General features: G+C 36.0%; 1 long non-coding RNA gene across 1 annotated transcript; it reads left to right on the top strand.

The window, feature by feature from the left end:
* The first annotated feature begins 1,726 nt into the window (after nucleotides 1-1,726).
* On the top strand, nucleotides 1,727-5,963 carry LOC137853007 (uncharacterized). The gene is made up of 3 exons (XR_011094152.1): nucleotides 1,727-1,856; nucleotides 3,701-3,762; nucleotides 4,139-5,963. It is a non-coding gene; the product is annotated as an uncharacterized lncRNA (long non-coding RNA).
* The last annotated feature ends 1,616 nt before the right edge of the window (nucleotides 5,964-7,579 follow it).

Below are 7,579 nucleotides of genomic sequence, written 5' to 3'. Positions count from 1 at the left end.
AGCATTTATCACAGACTTGTGTAAGGAAATGGGCAAGCCACCTGATATTACAGGAAAAGGTCTGTGAGGAAGCAAAGACTCACCTCTCTGGTTGCTAGTCACAGATATCAATCACTACCTGCCTAAAATATTTCACCAAGAATACTTCAAAATGTCTGCCTGCAGCAATAAACATCTGGATATATGTTCTTTCAGCACATAAGTAACACTCTGAATATGGAAACATCCAAGTTTTCCATCAGCCTTGACATTTCCGCCTTCCTGTCTGCTTCCATATAATGCTTGATTGCTCCTGCAGTGACATGTGAGCAATTTGCTGCCCTCAGTATCTGCTCCTTTTCTGAATTAATTTGAAGCTTTACCTCATTCTTCCTACTGGACTAAGCTTGCTCAGTAATGATCTCATGGCTGAGTGGCTGTGTCACTGGAGACAGCTAGCTTTTGCATTCATGGTCTCCCATTCTTCCATAGAACGCTGTTATGGCAAATGATTTTCACTCACATCATACTTTATACATTTTCTGAGATAGTTTATCACATTTGCACCTACCCACAGTGTCACATTTTTTTTTTTTAATTAGTAGTGACATATTCAAAAGTTATCTTTTGTTTTCTATTGAACATTTCAGCTGCTGAGTTTAATGTTATGGGTGCTGATGAGTACTTCAGTAGTGCCGAACAGGAGTATAACTGAAACATGTTTAAAATTATTCTTTGAAACATCCTTTAATCAGATGGGTATAGCCTAGAAGGCTGTAGATAACCTGAAATCTAAATACTTAAGGCCTATGAAATTCTAAAAGCACCCTTTTCAGCTGAATTCTTTTTACCAAGACACTCATCTGGGAAAGTGCTACATGGCATTTTATAAACTGAATATGTTTCCATGCAAAAAGCAAAGTTCTTCAACTCCATCCGTAGCTTTCTGCCTGTTGCTGCCCATGTTACAAGGTATTTTTTTCTTTTTTCCTTTCAAGTAGAAAATAAAGGTTCTCTACGTATATAGTCTAAGCTTCAGAAAATATCCTCCCTATGTATTTTATTGTAATTATTTCCCCATCTCCTCCAAATAGTATTTTGCCAATAGACAATGTGGTTTCCAACACAGACTTTTGCAGGCAGTTTAAGATAACGTACATAATCTTTCATTTCTTTATGACTGCTGCATTTTGTTGACATATTGTATAGAACTGAAAATATTGTTTGAGTAACTAGAGCAGCTGGAGCAAAGTGGGGATTTGTTTCTCAGTTAGTTCCACAAACCTGGCCAAAATCCATATGTCAATTAGGTAAGCACATGAAGTGAGTTAGATTTTAGAAGTGCCCAGGCACCACTAATTGCATCTAGATGAGGGAGAATTGAATTCCACTATGAAAAATACTAGCCAAATATGTGGTTTTATTTAAGATATGTAAAAGTGAACCTGTTTCATTCACACTCCAGTACTAGCAAGACTTTTGAATGCTTCATTTTTCAGCTGCTGATGCTGAATGTGCAAAGGAAGATAAAAGTTGCAGTGGAAAATCTTCATAATGGAGGATATTTTGTGGATTGAAACATCCTAATGCTTGGAATGGTTTTCTAAGCTGCCCTTATGTAGCCAGGATCCAGACCAAAATACCAGCTGTGAAAACTTATTAACACATCCTTTTGTTTATGATGACTCATTACACAGGGGCAGCATATGAACAATTACCCTTGTTAAAGAAAGTGCCACTCTGTTCAGCTTAATTATGTGAGATTTGATGTAGACTGATTATTATTGCAAATGAGGACACAGGGACAGTAGGAATCTAAAAGCATCAAAGAAATGCATGCAAATTGTTGTAACTTCTATAAATCACTTTGCTGAATGGTAAGAACATTTACATATCATTTTGCATATGTATTGCCTACTCTACCTAAATGACAATGTAATTTCTGTTAGTGGTCTATTGGAGCCATTGGATTGTAACATACAGAGTGCATTTCTGTGATAAACTTGTGTTAAAAAAAATTGTGGATTGTCAAGGTAACCACATGAGATACAGCAATTTCTTTTTAAAGGGATGACTAACAGAGTAGGCAAGCTATGCTTACAGTGTCAGTCAGCCTAATTACAAGAATTCACTGCAGGTGTTGCCATGCAAAAGTAGAACAATTAAGTCTCCCATCAAGCTTTTGGCACCAGATAAGGCCTAATACTTCGGTTAGAAACAAAAATCCCATGTTCTACCTGACCAGTTCAACACCAGTATATAAGCACTCTGACAGGAACATCAGGAAGGCTTTGTCCTTCCTGAATTAAACTCATCATGAACATCTCTACTTTGGAGTTTTTTTTTTTTGTTTTTTTTTGTTTTTTTTTTTTTTTTAACAGCTGGGATTTTCACCAGATCATTCAAGTTCTTTGTCAAGGGTTACCTATTGGCCATGTTATCTTTGTCTCTTAGCTAGCTAAGTAAGAATCCAATAGGCCGTGCTAACAGAACGTTGCTAAGGGCTGGCAGGGATCAGACTAGATTTCTTACTGTCTAGCACTCTTTTCATAGATGTGGATGAAACTGCTATCTGTTTGAAATAATAAATTAAGAGAATTTGAGTTGCATTTTTAGGATGCTTTTCTGATTCAAAAAAAAAAAAAAGAAAAGCTGGCCATCAGGAAATTAAAATTTCTTTACACATTCATGCTAAGAATGAGTAAAGATATGTTGGATATCATTAGGCTTCTAAGCATTTAAGTTTTCATTTGAGTTTTTGTGAGGAGTAGACACTCCTGTTAGTACCAGTTTGTGGTGACTAATCAGACAGTATAACAAAGAGAATTGATCTCCTCGGCAAATTTTCTTCCATACTGCAAACTGAGTAGTAACAAGGGTGAAAGACCAAATACAGTATTTCACTATATGGAGATAAACAACAACAACAAAAAAGCTGAGAAGTGTTTTCTAATGAAAATCTTTATGCATGCTTCATGTCCCATTATTTCTTCTGCGTACTGTATTTCTTTTTTCTTGATGTGTCATTCCATTGTTACACTTTTTAAAAGCTTGTTCTAAATTATTCTTATATAAGGCATTAACCTTAATAAGGCAATGTGTTCCCCTGGTTGTATGTGATCCTATAGCATTGTTTAAAACAGGACTGTTTCATGTAGGACAGTTCTGTCTTTGAGCTGAAGGAAACCTTTATATCATATACTGTTACTTATGTATAAACCTCATATCATTTTGATGCAATAATACAGTTTAAAGCCTTCAGTCTGGCACCCACTTAAATTTTTATCAGCAAAGTATGAATACATTTTGTTTCAAAATTCAAGAATTTACTGTGATAACAGTAATGGGCAACCCATAACATAAGCAGGCTAACGTAAATCTAACAGCCTTCTAGGCATAGGGACTGTCCATCCCTTTATTTAGGGTCAACCAAATCCCATTAAAATGTTAATCAGACACTTTAATTAGCCATGATAAATGCCCTATGCTGCTGCAAAATAAACTGTAGTCACAAAACTATCTGAAACTATGCTAATGTCAATAAGTGGGCAAGGTGGGTTCCAATGCAATAAAGTTATAAGAGACAGCATAATGTTACTCACAGCACCATAATGCACAGACAGAAAACTTCACAGGCAGTATAGTTCTGACATTTTCTAGCTTCTGTGTCATTATCTTAGAAATGAATATCTAAGAAGTGTTTGCTTGTTTGTTCCACTAGACCTTCAAGCAGAAGTGCCATTGGAATATCTGTTCCATATGCAGACCAAAGGTAATATACAGGTACTTCATGCTTCACATACTTGGATGTATGATGTAGGAATAAAACAAACAAAACCAGCAGAGACAGTAAAGGATCAATTAATTTTCATTTGCATGGATTTCATCTATAAAAACTAACTTAAAGTGCCAAATTTTTCTGTCAAACAAGGAAAAGATTTGCAGTAGCCATTAAAGTAAGGATGGGAAAAACAGTTGGACAAACCAGAATTGCCTCGAAAGACATTGGAAATGCAAGCTACTAAACAATGTAATTTTCACTGATATCTATCAGTATGTGTGAAAATTTCTCTCAGCTCAGATACAAATGTGATTCTCTATATTTTCTCATATTTTCTTTCATTATTGTTATTTCAAAATTGTGCCCTGAATATATAAGAATGAAAACAGAAAACATTCCAGAGTGACAGACTGACACCAAGCTGATGGAAATGACTGTGGAAGTGTGATAACTATGATAACTCTGAGCTACGGAGCTGGTGAAGCCTAGCTTTCTACAGATGGACTTCTTGCTGTTTATAGAGCTACTAACTCCAGATAAGCTTTTCTTGCTGTTGCAGTGCTCATACTAGTACTCTCTTATGTGGCTCTTCAGTGTCTGTAATAAAATTCATACCACACTCTTTTGTTTATCAGGGCATTAATAGAGCCATTCATCCAGCTTATTTTCATAACACCTGTAGGTTGTTAATGCCTCTGAAGGCACTGTCCATCTGTCAGATTGGTTGAAATTGTTCAGAAGGTGTTAAATGGAAAATGTGGATAGAAGAAGATGTATGTGCTTGTATTTAAAAAACAAACAAACAAAAAAAATGTGATTGCATTCACCTCATTCCTTTTGATAGATGGACTAAAAATGCAATCTAAATTAAGATACAGAGTACATTCTTTCAAAGGAATCAGTTTTAAGGAAACAAATGAAAAATGCACCTTGCATCTGGGTAAGGGTGGAGGGGCAAGGAGGGTAGTGGAGGGTCTGCTGCCTAAACATAAGAATCAGATCTTATGCTTACAAGCACATCCTACGTGGCATCCAGTTACCTCTTCAGGAGTTTCTTATCAATCTTCTGTTTATAACTGTCCATGCAGCTGTCTTAGATGACCTAGCTATCCAAATAATAAATGCCTGTATTTAGGGAATTGAGTCACTTCCTTAGAATTCTGGTTCTTCAGGACAGTGACTGTCTTCATAGAGATAACTGCAAAATGTCTGACTAACTGCTGCTGTTACGGAAATGGCAGTAATACTAATCAACCTAATTTTGCCTCCTGTCGTTCTGTTAGGGATATTGCATGTGAAGCTTCTGAAAATAAGGATTTATACATTTTATAAATTGCTTCTATTGATATTAATTTTCTGCCTCCCACTTCCCCTCAATCTGAAGATCTGAATTTCATGCTCTTTTGTGAAGGCTTTCTTCCAAAACTAAGAGCCAGTACAGGAAAAATTGCAAACCTTGTCCCTGGGCTGAAAGTGGATCATGTCACCAATATAGAATATTTCCTTATTTACTATCTCGTCAGGTTTCAAGTAACATGACTCAAGAGAAAGGATATTAATCAATATGTCATCCTCCAGTTTTCCCTCAGGTCTATAAATCACAGCAGCATTGACATGATGCACTTTCTTTTTGTAGCTAAAAATTATCTTAGGATCTGAGAGCTTCTTTGCTAACTCTGCTTCTATTTAAATTTACCTTTTTTTTTTTTTTTTTCAAAATTTGATACTATGAGTTTTCAGATAAAAATACAAGGTTTTTTGTTTGTTTGTTTGTTTGTTTTTTCTACCACTCCTAGTTACTGTAAATATGTTTGATTAGAATGTTCTGAATAAAATTTGTAATCCATAAAGTCAGTGAAAGAAGTTATGAGGTGTTGGAACACAGGATTATCTTAGCACTTACCTCCCATCTGAGTATCGTAGCACTGGTAACTTGACCCAATCGATTCTTTGTTTAGACTTGTGGATTCCATAATAAGAGAAACAGGCAATTGAAATTACGTGTTATTGTGCTTATATTTCTTCAGACACATGAGCCTGTGCACTATCTGAGACCTAAATCTTCTCTAAAATATTCTCACACACAATACAGTCTCACAATTCACATCTGGGGAGCCATAGTCTTCAGACAGTGATAGATGGTCCACATACTTGTTTTTGAGAAAATGCAGTCTATGTCTATAAATCCTGCTGGCAATATAAAACCTACAACCTGCTTTCCTTTTATTTATGGAGTAGAAACATTTTTGATAAATCATCTCTACAGATGCAAGAACGTACTAATATGCTTGCATAATAATAAAATGTTAAAATGAGAGTGGTGTAAAGTAATTCTTTGCTTGCAAGTCAATCAGATGTATTAGAATGAAAAAAAAGGTATGCCTGTAGGCCACTGATGAGTGCTGCAACCTTCTCCTCTTTCTCATTCTGACAGTATTCATGCCTATATACTCTAGCTTGAAAGTTTCTCCATGAATTTATGCATCCAGGTGTGGAAGGCCACAGTGGGTCAGTGAGGAGGCAGTTATCACACAGACTTTTTTTATTTTGTGGCTGTGATAGCTATTTGATGCTCCTGTCCCCATTAATATTTGCCCTTCATTACAGAGCTTTTTTTCTTCATGAAAACCACTTCAATTAAGTATATGCAAGCTGTTATCTTCACACCATTTTATCATATTCAGGTGCTGTCATGCAATATTTCAGGTTTGCTCATTACCTTATAATTTGGTCATATGCTTTCCTCTCTCCCACAAAAACCTCATTATCTTTTTCAGACTCATTCTATCTTAGCTACTTTGAAATGTTTTCATTCTTTGTAGCACTATGGACTTCTCTAAGACTCATTCCCTTGCTTTAAAACATGATCTTCTGATATTTTTCCATATTACACTAATATTAACAGCTGATGCAGTCAATAAAGCACAGTCTACTGCTTCAGTTGCTCACATATTCACCCTTAAAAAAAATGAGACCTCAGATGCTTTATTATAAAGCCTTAGAAGAGGCTGAGAGTTTTGTTTGTTTGTTTCCTTATCTACAATGATTACTTGAACTTAAAACTATGTCCAGACATTTTATATCATCCTGAGCTTACATTTCTGAATAATTCAGCATTTGGGGCAAAAACCTACCTTACTAAACAAAATGCTTATTGCTCAACTGAAAGGCAAGAATTAAGAGTGACTTGACATACCACACATCAGAGTTTCAACCCAGAAAGACCTCAAGTACTGGACAAATTGGTCAGAAGAAATCACATGAACTCCAAGAAATGAAAACCTCTGCATCTGGAATGGAATAACCCCATGTATCAGTGAGGACTTGGAAGGGAATTGCTGGGTAGAAGCCTTGCTAAAAAGGGCCTGGTGTTTACTGTGGAAACCAAGATGAACACAACCCAACAATAAGTTCTCAATGTGAAAAATGTAAATTGCGTACTAGTGTACAACAGGAGATATATGGTTAGCAGACTGAGGGGAGCTATTATTTCCCTCAGTTCAGTGCTGGAGAGGCCACATCTGTATCCTTAAATTAACATTAAAGAAATTAAGTAAGTTTCTGTGGAGGGCTGGAAAATGGTCATATATGACTTGCTAAGAAGGGCATGAAGTGGCAGACTTGTTTATTCCTGCAGAGAGAAGTCTAAAGGGTGGGAGATCTTATAGTCTACAACTACTAGATTACATTAGATTGATTATAAAGGTAATGAAAGTCTGTTCTGAACGGTGTCAAATGACATAACAAGGGACGTAGTCCACAAATTGTAAGTTCAGATGTTGTATATCCTCTGTATTTGAAAGATTTCAAGGTTTGGCT

Source organism: Anas acuta, chromosome 3, assembly GCF_963932015.1.
Source record: "Anas acuta chromosome 3, bAnaAcu1.1, whole genome shotgun sequence".
NCBI classification, from domain to species: Eukaryota; Metazoa; Chordata; class Aves; order Anseriformes; family Anatidae; genus Anas; species Anas acuta.
The sequence above is the reverse complement of the archived record's forward strand: the minus strand, read 5'-3'. Positions and strand labels throughout refer to the sequence as shown.